This window comes from Hyla sarda, chromosome 3 (genome assembly GCF_029499605.1).
Source record: "Hyla sarda isolate aHylSar1 chromosome 3, aHylSar1.hap1, whole genome shotgun sequence".
Classification (NCBI taxonomy): Eukaryota; Metazoa; Chordata; class Amphibia; order Anura; family Hylidae; genus Hyla; species Hyla sarda.
Window position 1 is genome coordinate 280,643,394 of NC_079191.1, and position 20,832 is coordinate 280,664,225.

The window sequence follows — 20,832 nt, forward strand, 5'->3', positions numbered from 1 at the left end:
GCTGGGAGTTGTAGTTCTGCAACATCTGAAGGGCCAGATATTGCAGAACTACATGCCCAGCATCCCTGACTGTCTGGACATGCTGGGAGTTGTAGTTTTGCAACATCTGGAGGGCTACAGTTTGGAGACCACCATATAGTGGTCTCCAAACTGTGCCACTTCAGATGTTGCAAAACTACAACTCCCAGCATGCCCAGACAGTCAGTGCATGCTGAAAGTTGTAGTTTTGCAACATCTGGAGGACCACATTTTAGAGACCACTACACAGTGGTCTCCAAACTGTGACCCTCCAGATGTTGCAAAACTACAACTCCCAGCATGCCCAGACAGCCTTTGGCTGTCTGGGCATGATGGGAGTTGTAGTTTTGCAGCTTTTAGAAGGCCACAGTGAATCTTCCCTGCAGCCTTCTCAGCTGCACTTTCCGGCCACTGCTCCTCCTGCTTGCGCCGCTGCTCCGGGATGCCGGCCCCTTCGAAGGTAAGTTAAGCCGGGCCATGCTCCCCCCTCTCCGCCCGTGTTCCCCCGCTCTGTACCGACTTCCGATCGGTGGCCAGAGCGGGGGAAATGAACTCTAACCCCCCCGCCCCCCTCCTGCCATTGGTGGTCAGCCTGACCGACCAATGGCAGGGGATAGGAGGGGGTGGCAACACTGCCACCTCGCTCCTATCCTTTAGGCTGGTAGGAGCTGTCTCTGACAGCTCCGACCAATCTTATTTTCCTGGAGATCGGGTCACCAGTGACCCGATTTGCCCGGATCGCGGCAAATCGCAGGTCTGAATTGACCTTTGATTTGCTGCGATCGCTGATATGGAGGGGTCTCATGACCCCCTAGGCATTGCCACGGGATGCCTGCTGATAGATATCAGCAGTCATCCCGGTCCAATCACCACCCGGCGAGCGGCAGTGATCGGAAATGCCGAGGGCATATGGATACGCCCTCCGTCCTTAAGTGACGGGACGCGAGGGCGTATGCATACGCCCTTCGTCCCCAAGGAGTTAAAAAATCATAACCCTTTCAATTTTGCACCTAAAAATCCATATGATGGCTTATTTTTTGCGCCACCAATTCTACTTTGTAATTACATCAGTCATTTTACCCAAAAATCTACAGCGAAACGGAAAAAGAAATCATTGTGAGACAAAATTGAAAAAATGTTGTAACTTTAGGGGGCTTCTGTTTCTAAGCAGTAAATTTTTCGGTAAAAATTATACATTCTCTTTATTCTGTAGGTCCATACGATTAAAATGATACCCTACTTATATCGGTTTGATTTTGTCGTATTTCTGAAAAAACTGAAAATAACTTCATGCAGGAAAAGGTATACGTTTAAAATTGTCATTTTCTGACCCCTATAACTTTTTTTATTTTACCGCGTATGGGCCAGTATGAGGGCTCATTTTTTGCGGCCTGATCTGAAGTTTTTAGTGGTACCCTTTTTGTATTGATCGAACTTGTTGATCACTTTTTATTCATTTTTTCATGATATAAAACGCGACCAAAAATACACTATTTTGGACTTTGGAATTTTTTTGCGCGTACGCCATTGACCGTGCGGTTTAATTCATGATATATATTTGTAATTCGGACATTTACGCACACGGCGATACCACATATTTTTATTTTTATTTACACTTTTTTTTTTATGGGAAAAGGGGGGGTGATTCAAACTTTTAATAGGGGAGGTGTTAAATGATCTTTATTCACTTTTTTTTCTCACTTTTTTTTTTTTGCAGTGTTATAGCTCCCATAGGGACCTATAACACTGCACACACTGATCTTTTACATTGATCAGTGGTTTCTCATAGGAAACCAGTGATCGATGATTCTGCCGCTTGACTGCTCATGCCTGGATCTCAGGCACTGAGCAGTCATTCGGCGATCCGACACCAGGAGGCAGGTAGGGGCCTTCCTCGTGTCCTGCAGCTGTTTGGGACGCCGCGATTTCGCTGCGGCGATCCCGAACAGCTCCCTGAGCTAACCGGCATGGTTTCACTGTCAATTTAGATGCAGCGTTCAACTTTGAACGCCGCGTCTAAAGGGTTAATAGAGCGCGGCACCGCGATCACTGCCGCGCACTATTAGCCACGGGTCCCGGCCGTTGTTAGAGGCTGGGCCCGCCCCGCGTTATAGAAAGGGAAAGGACTCAGGACGTACCGGTACATCCTGAGTCCTTGAGGGGTTAATGATATAACATCTTTAGGTGCCGGACTATCGGAATTCTGTATCAGCAGACAACTACAAGATTGCACCTAGTGCTTCAACAATACCAAGCAGTGTTCCATTCATTTTTCCATTAGGGCCCAATGGTTAAATGTTAATATATTCAGTGCCATACCATGATTCTATTTGATTTTATCTGTTTTTGACATGCATTTTATTTCAAAATTAAGATACAATTGATGTTTAATAAACATTTTCACTTTTATAAAGCTGTTTCCAATTTTTATTGGGTATCATCAAAGATGGTGAAATCCTTGAGGTGTGGTTAATAAAAACATTTTTTGAAGTGCTCTATTTTGGTCGGTGGGGACCCCAGTGGCGGGACCCCTGTAATCATACATCTTATCCCCTATCCTTTGGATAGGGGATAAGGGGGGAGATTCATTAAGACTTGTGTAGAAGAAAAGTTTACCAGTTGCTCACAGCAACCAATCAGATTGCTTCTTTTATTTTACAGAGGCCTTGTTAAAAAGAAGCGATCTGATTGGTTGCTATGGGGCAACTGGTCAACTTTTCCTCTGCACAGGTTTTGATGAATCTCCCTCAAGATGTATAAAGCCGGAATACCCCTTCAAGTTACCAACAATTATTTTGTTGTTGCAGACAGGATTATTATTGGAAATATCAGTAAACATATAAGTATATGGCCAGCTCTACATTCATTCAACAACGAACAGATAAACTGTCCAAGGTTATTCTGAAAACATTGAATAAAAACTATACATTAAGGAGATTTAGCAGAGAACAGTAGTGAATAGCTGGACGTATAATAGGATTAACAGCACAATGGCTCTATGCACAAAGCAGTTTTGCCTGGGATAGCTCATTTTCTTTCTGTGTTAAACCAGGACAAGATAAACGGCAGGTTTAATGACTTTCTCTATAAAAGAATTTTTAACTAAATTATGTCTGATCAGAAAACTCTATTCACATTCAAACATGAAATGTTAATGAAGTCAATGCCCTTATGTTATTGTGATTCCACTAAACAGATGCAAAACACCTGTCATTAAAGTAAGACCAACACATCCAAAGTCATTTTAAGGAAAACAAAAGGATCCCACCTGCTCAGGCTGATATTCTGGATACGCGTACATGACACAATAAATCAGTGTTACCTCATTCTCCTGAATGGCACCTAATTCACCGAAAGGGCATATTGTGATAAATGGTGGTATGAAGAGATAAGACTACATATACCACTTACTTAGCGGTATGCAAGGAACTACAGCATTTTATATTCATTTTAACAACTCAAAAACTGATAAAATGTATCCTTATCCGCCAAATATCTTTATATGCCAAAGTTATCTGGTCATGTTACCCACCATAGATATAGAAGTGTTTGTCGTATTTCCATGTGTCTCTAATTCACATTGATAAATTAACAGAATCAAGGGGAAAGAATTAGGTAAATTCCACGGCATGAAGTATTAGGCTATGTTTACATTGCAAAATTTCTGAGCGGAAATCTGCAGAAAAATTCTACTAAGGCTGGAATTCCACTATTTATTTTTTTTTTGGGGGGGGGCACCAATGAGAAATCGCAAAATTCTTTTTCCACTTGGTTTTTTTCAGTTTGGTGTTTTTTTAATCATTTTGGTGCTTTTTCACTATTTTTGGGCTCCTCGGTGGTTTTGCAAAACCGCAGCATGTTGAGCCTATGGTGTTTTTTTTCCCCCGAAATCGTGGTGTTTTTCTCCCATAGAAGTCTATGGGAGTAAAAAAAACGCCAAGAAAAACGCCATGTGCGTTTTTGCAGGCGATTTTAATTATTTTTTGTACTTTAGCGATCCAAAAAAGTTATATAGATTTTTAATAAAAATGTTTAGGGTACCATTTAAAAAAATACAAAATTTATCTTTTTTATAACAAAATGTTTATACATTTTTAAACAGGGATCAATTTATGTGTGCGGGCAGGGCACTAAAAATGTAGCCGACAATAATAAAAATGTAGTGTGTGTGTTTTTTTTCCACTTTTTTTTCTTTTTTTTTAATGTGTTACTACTACTCCCAGCATGGAACTCTATGATGGAAGTAGTAGTACCTGTACTAATTGACAGATCACCCGGGTTCCATTGCGATCCTCCTGTATAATTTATAGATGCGGCTAGCTGCTCTTCTATGGTCCCCTGCACTGCCATATATATACACCTATTCATATTTCCCACAGAGAGTTGTGATTTGCCAGATGGTTCCAGCCAAACACAACTCCCTGTGGGAAATAGGAGTAGATGTATATATACGGCGGTGCAAGTGACCATAGAAGAGCGGCCGGACGCATCTATAAATTATACAGGAGGATCACAACGGGTATCAGGAGTGACATCCGCTGTGATCTTTCCTTAACTGCAGGTACTACAGCTCCCTACATAGAGGAGAGAGTGCACCATGTTGGGAGTAGTAGGACCTGCAGTTAAGGACAGATCGTAGATCACTTCTGACACCCGATGCGATCGTAGTATCTATTGCAGAGATGTGGAGAGGCTCTCTACAGCGCTCGCATCTCTGCACTATACTCCAGCCAATGATGTGAATAGAACATCACTCATTCATATTTCCCGCTGAGAGCTGTGATTGGCTGCCACCATCCGGCCAATCACCACTCTGGGTGGAAAATATGAATGAGTGATGTTCTATTCGCATCACTGGCCGGAGTATAGTGCAGAGATGTGAGCGAGCGCTGTATAGAGCCGCTCCGCATCTCTGATATATATTGTTCCATGCTGGGAGTAATAGTACTACCAAAAAATTAAAAAAACAAATAGAGAAAAAAAAGTGAAACACACATACACACTTTATTAAAAATGTATTAGAAGTTCATTATAAAAAAAAATAGAAAATTTCCTTAAATACATTTTTCCCATCCCTACTGCATCCTTTTTTTTTGTACCCAACACATTTTGAAAAAAAAAAAAACCGCCAAGGAGGCCAAAAATGCTATTTCAACTTGAATGCAAAAACGCCAGAAAAACGTCAGACGCAGGAAATTGCACTGCCATTTTTTACGGAGCTTTTTCTGTTTTTTTTTTTTTTTTTCAGTGAAAAAAAAAACGCTGGAAAAAAAAAAACAAGTGGAATCCTAGCCTTAAAAATTCCGATGCAGCAGGGTCTTCTTAATTTCAATTGAATTTGGCTGCACTGATCTCATAGCGGACGTTCTGCAGCAGAAACATCTCAATTTTGACGTCTCCAGAAACAATTGCTTCTTCATATTCCACTCGGAAATGCATTGCCTTCTATGGAGACAATGCATTTCCAAGCAGTCTTAGTGCCGATGAAACATGGAAACTAGCAGAATGTCCGTCCTAGGATTTAGACTGCAATAGGAGTGAAACTGGAGTGGAATTCCAAGCATATTTTCAGCATGTAATGCAGGATGTGTAATCAGGAAAGGCTTATTAAGAAGTGTGTAAATTTAGCATCAATTCTACTTGAAGGTATTTGCACATAACAGAATTTCCCCAAATGGAATTGCGCTTTCGAATTCTGCTGTGTGAACCATTTAGAAGGCAGGAAAAAAAAAAACGGGTTTCAGGCGCATGCTACAGGAACAAACAGGCATCCATTAATTGATATACGTTCATCCAGTAATGGATATAGGTTCTTTATTAGCCAATTCAGACGCGTTTTGAGGCTGCTGCCTCTTTCTCAATGAACAGTGGCTTCTAACTTACATGAACAAGCAGGTTCTATTTAAAACAGTAAAAGCCCGTGAAGGGGTCAGGTGCAGGACCGCCCCATGTGAACTGCGCACATTGGTGACGTGCATATCACACCTGTCAGAATGACATCACATAAAAAGATTTCAGTACATATTTATATATGAAAAAACTTGTCAGCAAGGGTTCTGCATGAGAGGATGTGTATAAATATGTTTTAGATAATGGTCAGCTGAGATGTATCTTGCACAGAAAAAATGTGTTTATAACATAAAATTAGCGCATGGCAGAGATGTAAACGGCGGCATTTGTCAATGGAAAGTCCGTATAGTACTGGATATGCATGGAATGAAATCTGATGATTAGAATTTAGACAAAGAGGTGGATATGCATCAGTATATGATGCTGGACATAGGAAGGATGCTGCGGGCATAAAGCCGGCATCACTGCACTTAGGTAATGCACAGTGGTGATGCTGGGTGGAAGAAGGATGTTACCGGCGGGGAGCCGAGACCACTGTGCTTGGATTATGCACAGCAGGGGCTCTGACAACTCCTATGGGCACATGTGCTGTATTAGGTAAGTGTGTATCCAATTGAATATGAATCTAGGATGTTGCTGGATAGAGGGAGAATACTGTAGATGTGGAGCCGGTGTCCGCGCTTCAGTTGCGCACAGAGGGGCTATGACAACTCCTGTGGGCTGTGCGTTGTCTCACAAGTGTTGGAAAAGGCATTCAGAAGTATGGAGGTAGGTGTGTTAAATGATCACTAGTGGAAGGAGGGATGGTAAATGTAGTCGTATGCACGCACATCCTAAGAACACATCTGATTGGTGCAACCTCTGTCGTTGGCCTCACTCCTCCACAGACATACTGCCTTTAGAGGAAGCTCTGCTCTATCTTTTTCTGCATTAATATGCTGTATGAGCGATAACATTGTTGTGAATGAGCCTTCCACGGATCCATTTACACTGCAGAATTTCTGTGGCGGAGAATTCTGCTGCTGAAATTGATCCACCCCAAAAAATTAACCTGTTGCTTCTTTTGGCAGAATTACATACACATTGCATTCCCATCAATGGTGACGTTGAAGGTCCGTGCGGTTTTACCACTTGAAATATCAAATCCTTTTTTGGGCTTTTACTTGTAGATTCCGTCAGAAGAATACACATGTTCTATCTTCTGGTAGAATATAATTCCTCGTATGAAATTCTGAAACTCCTCAGTGTAAATAGAGTGGTAAAAAAAACATTTAAGTCAATGGAACTTTTATTCAAGGTGGAATTGGCATGGAATTTGTCCACACAATTCTTTGTGTATATTCCTTACTGTAAACATACCCTAAATCAGGCTTATGTTAAACATATTTTTTCAAGGCAATTTTTTTATTTCACATTGAAAAATAATCCTTAAATCATGCAGTTTTTACTCTGGCCGCTAATCCTAAACTGGCATTTCCTGTTCTGTAGTAATCATGTTTCAGCAGTCATCTATCATTAACCCCTTAAGGACACAGCCTATTTTGACCTTAAGGACACAGACAATTTTATTTTATCGTTTTTGTTTTTTCCTCCTCGCCTTCTAAAATCCATTCACAGATCCATATGAGGGCTTGTTTTTTTGCGTAACCAGTTGTACTTTGTAATTACATCACTCATTTTACACTCAAATGTATAGTAAACCCGAAAAAAAAATTTGGGGCAAGGAAATATAAACGGAAATCATAATTTTGCAAATTTGGGGGGATTTCTTTTTCATACTGTACACTTTACGGTAAAAATGACATGTTTTCTTTATTTTCTGGGTCAACACGATTAAAATGATACCCATGATTACATACATTTCTATCATTGTACTGTTTTTAAAAAATCTCAAACTTATTTCTTTTTTACAAAATCAGTACGTTTAAAATTGCCCTATTTTGACCACCTCTATCTTCTTTATTTTTCTGTATTCAGGGATGTGTGAGGGCTTATTTTTTTTGCGCCATTATCTTTAGTTTGTTTTAGTACCACTTTTGCGTTTATGTGATTTTTTGATGGCTTTTTTTTTTGTTGCCGTTTGATGTGACAAAAAAGTAGAATTTTTTTTTAGCCATAGGGGATCATTAACATTATATTTTTATAGTTCGGACATTTATGCACGTGACAATACCAAATATGTTTATTATTTACCATTTTTTACACTTTTTTGTATTAATATGGGGAAAAGGGGTGATTTAAAACTTTATTGGGGGATGGGCTTTTTCACATTTTTTTCACTTAAAAAAAAAACTTTTTTTTACATTTATGTTACGCTTTTTTAGTTCCCATAGGGGACTATTTAGAGCAATCATCAGATTGCTAATACTGTTCAGTGCAATGCATGGGGCATAGCACTGAGCAGTATTATCGGCAATCTTCTGCTCTGGTCTGCTGGAAGGCAGATCAGTGCAGACGACCCCGGGACACGTACGGAGGCAGGCAAGGAGACCTCCGCCCCCCATCTTGGCTGATCTGATCCCCGCGACAGTGCCGCGAGCGATCAGATCAGTCATTTTAAATGCTGCACTGCTGCAGATGCTATGATCTGTATTGATCACGGAATCTGCTGACAGCCGCCTGGAGCCACCGCAAATGAAGCGAACGCAGCTTCTGTACAGTGCGGTGCATGTCCTTAAGGGGTTAAAGTCAGTATTTGAATAAAAGCTATTATACCAGTAGATAGATAAGATGAGATTAGGTCATTCACAATAGGTGATGATCACAACACCTCTCCTTCTCCTCCTTGCACATTGACTTCTGCACAGAGCATGCCTAAAATTCCAATATAGAAGTCAATACAGGTTCCTATGGCCCATATGACTGATGTAAAGCAATTCTCTTAATGCTGTTAACAGCAAATTGGGCAAGATGGCTGCCCATAATCATCTATAGAAAATATTTTTTTTTAAAGCCTCCGAAAGAGTATGCAACAGTATCTGTTTTTGATTAATTTAAGGAGATCTTTACTTAAGTAAAGATAAGTGAATTCAGAAGCAGTAGATGAATGTCAGCAGCGTGTTTTATCTTATACAGATATTACCATAGCAAAATCTGATGCGGAACCTTCTTCTTAAGGTTCGGATGTCTGCTATGGTGGAAAAAACGCAGCATCTAATGACACATGTTAAAATGTGTTTTCAGTATATGTAATCTTCTGGAATATTTGTAAATTGAAGAAGACATTTATAAGTATAACGCACGTATTGTATCTGTTTTTTGTTTGTTTTTTCTTATCTCTAAAGTTTGCGTTTGTGTAAAGCTCTGAAGAGAATGTTCATTAATGTCAATGGCTGATTTCTTTTATAAGGAAGAAATTACTTGAGCAACCTCGGTAGATGCTCTACACCTTTTGTTTACAGATATCCAATAAGGAGTCAAGAGTATTCAGAGTGGAGAATGCATAAAGGCCATGGCTGACATTTTTTACATTTCACTTTATTTTCCGAGCTGCAGCTGCTTTAACTTAGTCAACTGCCCCTTTCCAACTTCTCGCCTCTTATCCCTTTTCCCCTGTTCCCTTTGTAATGGAAATGGAAGACAGAATAAGAGGATCCTGGTGTACAATCTTTTCACCTCTCAGCATGTACAGCATGCAGCACACAGCTGTCTTAGTAATGACAAGCTTGGTACAGCCAGATAATTGGGTACTTGAAGGAGATTCATAAGGCAATATGTTAGAAAGTAGTGTGTTATGCCCTGAGGCAGGAGGAAAAAGGGCATCAGACTGAATTGGGAGGATAATTTATAATCTTGTTATAAAAAGAAGATGGGATCTTCTTCACTTATAATGCTTACAATATATATGGTGTCTTACCTTACTGTATGGGAACTTTTGTGTCTATATTATTGAGAAGAATCCTGAAAGTAAAACAAAACTGAAATAAAACATACAAATTAAAGTCATTGGGCCTCATTTACTGAGCTGAAACTGAACAGTTTTTTTCTGGTTATTTTGGCGCAGAGTGTATGAGACATGTCTGCACCAGTCTGCGCCAGTGTGCACCTGGAAAATCCAACAAACCCGACACTGCACTGTGAAAAGCCGAAAAAGGGGCATGGTCTGTCACAAAGGGGGCGTGGTATGCCAAAAAGGGGCGAGGTTTCACAACCCGACCGATTTACTATGGAATTCACAGAAAATCCTGTGGGTAAATGGCTGGAAATATCCACCTAGAAAAAGCTGGTCAGAAAATGTGCCCGACTTTTCCTAATACTAAATAGGGAGGAATCCTGCATGTCTGGAACAACTTTTCCCACTAGTAAAAACCCGACACTCTTAGTAAATGAGGCCCATTGAGTGTAGAACAGGACACATTCACAACTATCAAATACCCCAATGCTCTTAGAGTCAAAGGAGTTTTGCCATTGTCTAAAGTTTCCACAGCCAATCGCTGGGTCCAACAGCTCCATGAATTCACAATGAGGGACATTTATCAATGTTTGCTTATGTATTCTTTCTTTTAGTAATTTTTTCATTACTTTTTTATTGCTTATGTGTGACTTATTTATCAACTGGTTTCAGCCTGTTGATAATTTTCTTTCACGTAAGCAATTTTTCCTATTTTACTTTGGTAGTAGCTTTTTCTGCTCCATGTTTGAGCTGGAGTAAATTTAGTCAATTTTTAACCTTGTTGCAACTTTTTTTGCGCAGTTGCGACTGTAGCAGTTGATAAATACCCGACTAAAGCAAATCCATTTTGAAAAATTTACTACGTAAGCAAGTTTGAATTTTCTTGCTTTTCTTGTTCTTCATGCAAATTGTCGCACGAAAACACACGTAGTCGCAGTTGCGACAATTTTGCGACAATTATAGTAAAGAAAACCTGACTAAACCCATTGATAAATGTCCACCTATGAGTCCAGTGTTCAGCTGTTCAGTTCGCATACAGGATAAATAGAGCAGTGACGTGCATGCACCTCCTGCTACTCCATTCTAAAGCAGGACAGTGGTCCCTGTTCTCAAGGTCGCAGGGGGGGCACTCTGCGATCAGCTAGGTATTCCCTATCTTGTAGATAGTGGATAAGTTTATAAGAAGGCACCAGCCTCACAGGAAATAGTCTTAACTTAATAAGTTTACACTCCACGCAGCAAGTGGAGAATTACAGACAATAAACAAACTTAAGCCTCTCAAGGGGAGAACATGATGCTTTTTATACCCGTAAAACATCAAACTGTTTCTAAATATAAAAGATAGTCTTACCGATTTTATAAGTTTGCAGTCCGAACAAGACTTTGAGATCTTTGTCATGAAATGTATAAGTATATTATGTGCAGGTTGTCATCATATTTCTTTCATTAGTTATTTAGTGCACTAAGTTGAATATCATCTTCCAGCACTGTCTGTCACTAGGAAATTGAGTTGATTCCTCGGAGGGAGGTTTTCATGTTTTCATTTTTCTATTTTGGAAAGAAAATATCTTTAAGAGAAGACATTATTTTGCTGGGAGAGAAGTTACATTATAAAGGAACACATTATGGGGGAAAGAGACATAAATCAAAGTCCGCTATGTGTTCATGACCCTAATAAATTGGTTTGCAATGCTGTGCTTAATCCACTACTATCTATTCTTGATTAAAAAAAGTCCACAAAACTAGACAAGGCCCTGTTCACACCATCTTTTTGCATTCCGCTGCATGGTAACTTTTTTTATTTCAAAATTTAGAAAAAAAGGTACCTTTAAAACAGTATGCAATCGGTGTATATCATGTTGCTATTGACTTTAAGGGTCCATCCTGATCCTGTTGTTAAATAGGAAAGAAAAATGAACCTGAATTATGTTGTAAGGGTATATTTGCCCAACAAAGTAAAAACAGTACCTTTCAACTATATATATATATATATATATATATATATATATATATATATATATAAAAAAACAGAATGTCGATCTGGTCTAAATAAGAGATGAAATATGTGTGAAATATTAATATATACATATTATGGTTCATTTAACAAACATATGGTTAGTTGACTACGGTATCTCCTATGTCTTCCCTTCTTTGCAACTTTTGCAAGACTGGTCAATGAAAGTACAAGCAATAAAATAATGTATGTAAATACAAGGATGTCTTACAACATATTATATATTTATATGCATGGTAAAAGAAATGATGCACTTTGGACAACATCTGTCTTAAGCAGAGTTCTCCAAAAATAGGCTAATCACGGAATCCCATGGCTAGGTCTACTGCGATTATGGTGGTAATCTGTGTGCAAACCTAATAGTAAAGATGTCCATATACATCAAACATGAAAGAGTAAAATCTGCTGAATCGATTCATTTCTGTAGGTACTGCCAGCATGGACCAGTGCATGGGGGTTCTTAGATATTCTACTGACAGGTCATGATGAGGTAAAGCAGGATCGAGCATGTTTTATTTAAATGCATTATCTTTGAGTTCTCAAGAGAGATATGCCACTGTGAAAGGTGTATGCTAGAAGCTTATTTCAGTCTATTCACTTAGAACACATGCATGCTCAGCCATTCGAGTGTGTGCTTGTCAGCCTTTGAAGATGCATGGCCACATCATTTGTTCCCTTCTACTGTAGTACCACCATAGAGGAAATACAGCATTACTTGTTGCTACTTAAAAGAAAGATGAAGGGTTTGGTGGTGTAGTACTGTGGAAGCAGTCAGCGCAACTCATGGGCATGTAAAAAAAAAAAAGTCAAAGCTACTTAAAGAATGGATCTTCTTCTTCAATTATTTTATTCTTTAGCTATACTCAAGCCCCGTAATCTATATCTTTCTGTTGTTTGGATTAAATTAGATGACAAAATTTATAGTCATTACAGGCTGTAGAGAAAGAAGTAACTACCCTTCAGGCTTCATACACATGGACTATAGAGTTGTGCCTATTAGGTACTAGGTGAGCATAACCAAATGCCGTTTGTGTGTCTTGAATGGATGTCATTTCAGAAATACTCTTTGAGAACTAGCCCTGAGCCACTGATCAGAGATAAAGAGAAGAACAAAGTGCTACATTCGGTTGTTTGGAAAACTGTGCAAAACTGTGCTTTAATAAAATCCAAAATGTTTTATTGGGTATAAGAGATCTGTAAATTCAGCCAAACATCACTGTGATGTGTCTGGAGATTCACAAATCTCTTCTTCAGACAGAAGTCCATCGCAATAGGTTTTAAGGTTCACAAACCTCTTCAGGCAGAAACCTATTTTGATTTATTTCGAGGTTCACAAGCCTATACCCTTTTGGCAATCTGTTTTACACATTCAGATGAACAACCAAAGGTTCCACATAATGGAGCATCTCTATTTTTCTGGGCTTCCCTTGAGTTCTAATACCTTAGCATTTGTCCAAGTTGATCTGAAGCCTAAGGAGATGAGCAGCTCCAAGATTGATTCATCTATTATTTTCTTTTTCAAGAGAAGCTAAAGAAAGTCTAGCAGCAAACTTTAGTATTTAATCCCCCATGAAAAAATTATAATCAGTATACTGGGTGTAATCTATGTCATACAAACATACAACAGCTCTTTCATTGCAACTTTTGCCTACTGGTACACATTCCAGTACCAATGGACCTAAGGTTCTCCTGACACATTTTATGCAAACATTGAATCATCTTTGTGAAGGGAGTGATTATGTAAGATGTCTTCTCCTCCACTTATCATCTCCCCCAACCACAAGACTGTTAAGGGTCTATTCAGAAATACAGTAACTTGCACACATTTCATGTGCAGGGTTGATTTGAAGCTGCAGATTTAAAGCTGTGTTCAGTCATTTAGTTTACATTGAACTCTGCAGCATAAAATCTGAAGCTTTAATTCCTGCGCATCAAATATGTGCTGGATACTGTATATGTGAATACACCCTGAATCTGTATTGAGATGGATCAGCACATTGAAGTATCAGGTTATAGCTGCCCACTGAATTCTATAGAGACTGGATATGTGAGAAGGGGAGGGTGACTGGAAAGGGACATAGATAGACAGGAAAATGGTATATCATCTTGTAGTGAGTGTTATTTTATATCACAGCCACAGCTTAGATTGCTCAGCTATACTCTATAATGTCTTTCATACTGCTGCTACTGACAGTGTGCTCTCAGAGTGTGCCAGTCCTCCCCAGCTAGAAATGAACTCCGTAGAGGGGAAAACTTGTGAAAAATGGTATGTAAAAAAGAGTGCACCATTGGATAATTCATGATAGATAAGAGGGTCACACTCCACCTTATAAGGGCTAGGCAGAACACTAATAAAATGCCTAATTGGAAATATCCCAGGAAGTTTCTGAAACACTTTTGTAACAGTAGTTTGTTCAATGACATGGTTAAAAAATGATATAATAAACAGTAATTCATGTTACTCCTCATGCATACTGCCTATCTTGTCAAGTTACCCTAAATGACAGGTTTACTTTAAAAAGAGGTCATATAATGGACCCGGACAAGTTTTTGAACAGTGAGCAAGGGTAAGATTATACCTGTCAATACACATCAAGGCATGAACCATATTATGTAGAGATCAATAAGGAAAAACTGTGTGAGTTATATTTAGTAACAGATTTATGTACAAAAGAGACCAAAAAGACACTATACGACCTTGTAGCTCCTTTGGCATTATAGTTATAAAATATGACAGAATGCTATCATACTGTTCTAGGATATGGAAAAATTGTGATTTTCAATAAAAATTCAAACCTAAATTTATTGCTATGTCTTCCATCTGAAGGTTTATTCTGCGTGGGTGACAGGGAGTTAGTGACCTGACAACAATCCATTTGAGTGTGTATATGTAATCTCCCTGGTATGCATGGCAGGATTTGAACTAATAGAAAATTGATTTTTGTTTGTATGTTAGGAATAGATGGCACATTTTATAGTACTCCAAGGCTCCATCTAGCTAGGTTGGCACTTGCCATAACTTTATTTAAAAGAAGAAAACTCTGAAGCCCTGCATCCCTAAAAAAAGCAACGTTATTGTTTAAATGATGATGGTAAATCTGATTTGCTTCTGTTAAATTGAAATCTCTGATTAAATTACATCTCGGGTTAATAAATTCACTGAAAGGAAATTTTACTCAGCACGAGCCAGCGCTGCGCAGCCTGCAGGCATAAATAAAGGTTATCTGATTGATGAGGAAGATAACTTGGATGTGAGCTTGTGGATGGGGATTCTTAATGTATTTCTACACAATTTGTTCCAACCAGAACAAGCCTTGAACTGTGCAAGTCCAATGCTATGAGGCACCTCTATCTGATACACACCCATGTTTCCTTCTCTATTTTTAGTTAAAATTACCATGCAATTGTCTTTTTTCTTTGCTGTTGATCTTTCAAAATTTTAACAATATCCTGGGGATTGTTGTTCTCTTCATTACTTTTTTTATTTCAGTCCTGACATGTCCTGTACGCCTCATTGGTCTCCTTTCTTCCCTGAGTGCAGACTATCTGTTATCCACAACTACTGGTACTATGAGCCTCTACCGATAACACGTCTCCTTTGTTGTTTTCTTCTGCTATAGGCCGTATGTGGCCTTTTTGCTTCATATTAGTTCACACTGATCTGTGAGTTCTTCAACGTTACCAAAATTTCAGTTTTCCTTCAAAATATTTTCCAATAAACAGAAAAGGCAGATACCTATAAGATTAGAAAGAAGCTATGATCAGGTATGGTACACATATTCATATTTAAGCATTATATATGTTTAAGTTACACTAGGGGAAACATTAATAATTTGTAATGCCCTAGCACAGGGCCAGGGCTAATTTTTAGCCATAACTAAGGATTTAGGTCAAAATGTGTCGGATCTCAATGGTGATGGAGTTTTAACAATCATAAAACAATAACATTTTATTGGAGCTGGAAGTTTTTCTTCATATTCATGGCATATACCTTCCCTTGGGTCCAGGGGACTCTTCCTGTGCTCCGCATATATGTAAGAAGCCATTGGATGAATAGTATTGCGGGAATCTTTCTATATTAGTCAGACAATAGCTTGAGATAATAATCCATGCATCAGGTAGTATACAAGATACAATAGTTGACATAGATGAAGATACAGATCTGATAGGCTTCACTGTGACAGCCACCGTACGAAGAATGTGGACAGGTGAGTATATTACATAATATATAGTTTCATGAACGGTTGAAAACAAGGCTACATTCTTCAGTCAGCAGAAATTCAGTGTCTCTGCTACTAAAATCATTTGCTATTGTGGCTACTTTGCAGTGCTTTTTCATTTTAGACTAAGGCTATCTCAGTATTTGAGGACTAAAACAATAATTTGTATTACATTATCATAAATTATAGGTACTGAATTGCTGGATGTGGGGCATTGATCCAGGGATTTATTGTGATTGATATATTTGGGGAATCTTTAATCCCTAATATAAATCAATTCTCTCTCACCTCTGAGGTTTTTTTTCCCCTTTGCCTTCCTTTGGATTAAGGCTGTGGGATTATAGGTTGAACTTCATGGAATTGTGTCTTTTTCTTTGAACTTTTTATAAGTTTAATTTTTCCAGGCAGGGCCAGGCTTTATCAATCGAGCGCAGAGCACACAGATCAATGTGGTTCTATGAAACCACATTGATCTGTATGAGGAATCTAATGATTACTTCTAATAGTTCCCTAAGGGCACTAAAAGTGTAAACAAAAAAGTTGAATAAAAAGTTTAAAAAAAACACCCATTAACCCCTTCCTTAATAAAAGTTTAAATCACCCCCCTTTTCTCAAATTTCATATAAAAATATGTGACCATAATAAAAATAAACATATGTGGTATCGCCACGTACATAAATGTCCGAACTATAAAAATATATCATTAATTAAACCGCACGTTCAATGGCACATGCGCAAAAATAAATTCCAAAGTCCAAAATAGCGTATTTTTGGTCATTTTCTATATAATTAAAAAAGTGAATAAAAAGCTCCAATCAATACAAAAATGGTACCACTAAAAAATTTAGACCACGGCGCAAAAAATGAGCCCTCATACCGCCCCGTACACATAAAAGTTATAGAGGTCAGAAGATGACATTTTTAAACGTATTCATTTTCGCATATGTAGTTATGATTTTTCTTTTCCATAAGTATGACAAAATCAAACCTATATAAGTAGGGGATCATTTTAACTTTATGGACCTACAGAATAAAGAAAAGGTGTCATTTTTACAGAAAAATTTACTGCATAGAAACGAAAGCCCAAAAAATTTACTAAATTGTGGTTTTTCTTCAATTTTGTCGCACAATGATTTTTTTTTCGCCGTAGATTTTTGGGTAAAATGACTGATGTCACTGCAAAGTAGAATTGGTGGCGCAAAATAAGCCATCATATGGATTTTTAGGTGCAAAATTGAAAGGGTTTTGATTTTTAAAATGTAAGGAGGAAAATGTAAGGAGGAAAAAAATACAAAAATGGAAAAACACTAGGTCCTTAAGGGGCTAAATGAACAATAATTTCCCAATTATACTTTCAATTTCATAAGGAACAGAACCCATTTAAAAATAATAGACCCAGCATGTAGACAAGGAGCATCTTCCTGGTAACATGCTTGCATTGCCTTGTAGTTTTAACCCCTTAAGGACACAGCCCATTTTCACCTTAAGGAAGCAGCCAATATTATTTTATAAAATGTAAAGGTAAACCCCCCAAAAAAAATTTCAAATTTTGGGGGGGGTTTCATTTTTGCCACTGTACACTTTACGGTAAAAAATTCATGTTTTCTTTATTCTCTTGGTCAATACAATTAAAATGATACCCATGGTTACATACATTTCTATTTTTGTACTGCTTTTAAAAAAACTTTTTTTTTTTACAAAATCAGTATGTTTAAAATTGCCCTATTTTGACCACCTCTAACTATTATTTCACCTTCACCTTTAACCTTATTTTTCCATATTCAGGGATGTGTGAGGGCTCATTTCTTGCGCCATGATCTGTAGTTTTTTTGGTACGAGATTTGTTTTGCATATATGTGACTGTTTGATCGCTTTTTATTACATTTTTTTGCAGTTTGATGTGACAAAAAAGCTGAAATTTTTGACTTTTTTTTTTTACGTTTACGCCGCTCGCCGTAGGAGATCATTAACATTATAATTTTATAGTTCGGACATTTACACACGCAACAATACCAAATATGTTTATGATTTATCTTTTTTTTTTACGCTTTTATGTATTAACATGGGGAAAAAGGGTGATTTAAAACTTTATTGGGGAGGGGATTTTTCACATTTAAAAAAAAAATTTAAACTTTTTTGTACATTTATTTTACACTTATTTAGTCTCCATAGAGGACTATTTATAGCAATCATTAGATTGCTAATACTGTTCAGTGCTATACATAAGGGATAGCACTGATCGCTATTATTGGTGATCTTCTGCTCTGGTCTGCTGGAAGGCAGATCAGTGCAGAAGACCCCGGGAGAAGGACAGAGACAGGTGAGGGGACCTCTGTCCGCCATCTTGCCTGGTCTGATCCCCGCAGCAGTGCCGCAGGCGACCAGATCAGCCATTATAAGTGCCGCACTGCCGCAGATGCCTTGATCTGCATTGATCACAGCACCTGAGGGGTTAATGGCAGACATCAGCACGATTGCTGATGTCCACCATTACCGGTGGGTCCGCGGCTGCTGACAGCCACCGGGACCCGCCGGGAATGAAGCGAGCGCAGCTCCTGCGCTTGCATCACAGCCGTGCCGTAAATGTATGGCGCTGTGCGCTAAGAGGTGCTATGCAGTGCCGTACATTTACAGCGCCTGTCCTTAAAGGGTTAAGTAAAATACTGAGGGAACAAGGTCTTATGTGTGCAATTATGTCTCTCCGGTGGGATCACAAAGCTGATGACAAGGTTACTAAGTCACTTTGCTTTGCTGAGCTGGCACATTCATTAAAAGGAATGTGGACAGGTCTGGAGGTCTCTTAAAATGTGCTGATGATTTTTATCACAAGTAAATACATATTTCGAGGCTGACAAGTATGACACAAAGTAATAATGGAATAAGGAAAAGATTATGGCTTAATGACAGGTCATGGTAAATAGAGCTCTGGAAGTTGCATAATTGAGTGCACAGTACATGACAGCAATAGTAAACTGGAAGAAAAACTAACATTGTATGATACATATATTTCTTTGTAATAATATGTTTATTTATAGGTTGGATTAAGAACAGTTTATATCTATCTCGCTACTTTATATTTGAAATATATGTGAACAACCTGGTTTGAGTTTTACTTGTACACTGCATTTGGAAACTTGTCAGACCCTTGTCCTAAAATCCCCCTCAATACACCATAAGCACAAAGGAAAAATAAAATTTTAGAACTTTTGGCAAATATATTAAAATGAAAAAAACTAACATTTTGCATGGACATGTAAGAGCTTAGAGACAGGATGATCTGGAGGCATAGATATGAAAAAGGGTGCAAAAATGTGTTTGTTATGCTGAAAGTTCCCAAGACCACATGGCCTTTATAATTCTTAAATAGGAGATGTTTGGAATTACCAGGACTCTTCCTTGAGCTGGTCGCACCACTGAACTAAGTAATTAGGGGAGAGGGACCTTGCTGAGAGACTTGACCAAAAACCAATGGTCACTCTGGCTGAGCTCTGGAAGGTCATACATCACTGCAGCACTCTACAAATCTGGGCTTTATAGCAGAGGGGAAAAGAAAAGCTGCTCCCCAGTAAAAGAGAATGTCTTGAGAAAACCAGGCACTGCTCATCACCTGCCCAATACTGACCCTACAGAGACGCATGGGGGATATTTATCAAAGTTGTCTATGTCCCGCATCAATATAGACCAAACTACAGAGGGTTAGTCTGGTCTATTGTGCGCCTAATTTATCAAATGGCGCAAGGCTCTTGATAAATTCTGTGCACAGACTGCATGATCTATGCTTTAGTCTATATTTAAACCTGCTCCAACATGGTCTGACATTTCGGCGTACTTTCAGCCTATGCGACTTGTCTCTGAAAAGTTGCTTTTTATAAATTCAGCACCAATGCATTTTTCAATGCATTTCAGTCTAAAATAGACTAGCATGCATTATGTTCTAAAAATCCTCTACAGCAAAAGTCGCAGAAAAGTCGCACATATTTAGACTGCGACTTTCTGTGCGACAAATTTAGACAAGAAAAAACTGTCTAAATCCTTTGATAAATCTCCCCCATAGTGTTGTCAGCATCATGCCGTGGGGATGTGAAAGGCTTGAATCGAAAGACTAATCAGGGTTAAGGGAAAGCTGAATGGAGCTAAGTATGAAGTGCTTTGGACCTCAGACTGGGGTGAAGATTACATTTTCTAACAATTTACCCCTTAAGGACCACAAGTTTTTTTATTTTTGCACTTTCGTTTCTTTTTCCTCCTCACATTCAAAAGGAGGCAGGTAAGGGCCCTCCTGCCATTCACTCAGCTGATTGGGAGATCACGTTTTACAGCAATGGTCCCGATCAGCTCCGCTGAGCTGCCGGGGTGGTCTCACTTTCATTTTAGATGCCGCAATCAACTTTGATCGCTGCATCTAAAGGGGTAATGGCAGTCATTAACTGTTGGTTCTGTCTGCTGATAGCAGTCGGGACCCACCAGGTTTAAAGTGTTCTCCGCTCATGAGCTTGCCTCAAACACTGGTAATGGGACCAGGGTGTAAAGGTATGCCCTTGGTCCTTAAGGTGTTAAAGAATATAAAAAAAAAAACTACTTTTTTATGCTGCCAACTTGGCTTTCATATTACTACTGTCCCTGATCCATCATATTACTTACTGAAGCTTAATAGGGTCTGTTGGGGTTCTATTCAGCTTTCTTTGTGTTTAAACACTAGGAGTGGCAGGAGCTGCTTGCTACATAGCATTCTTGCTATGGAACCTGATGAAAACCCTGACAGTAACCGCAACAGAAAGCTCAAGCAGAGATGTGAACAAAGTATTGCTATTATTAGTAATAGTAGTAGTATTAATAAA

General features: G+C 38.7%; 1 long non-coding RNA gene across 1 annotated transcript in view; it reads right to left on the reverse strand.

Annotated features, from left to right (window-relative positions):
• Positions 1–20,832, reverse strand: part of LOC130362378 (uncharacterized) — a 100,221-nt gene that overhangs the window by 43,516 nt on the left and 35,873 nt on the right. Inside the window, exons 4-7 of the long non-coding RNA XR_008891385.1 lie at positions 15,172–15,510; positions 11,587–11,650; positions 11,112–11,308; positions 9,725–9,768 (exon numbers count right to left, since the gene is read on the reverse strand). This is a non-coding gene — a long non-coding RNA (uncharacterized LOC130362378). The remainder of the gene's footprint in view (positions 1–9,724; positions 9,769–11,111; positions 11,309–11,586; positions 11,651–15,171; positions 15,511–20,832) is intronic.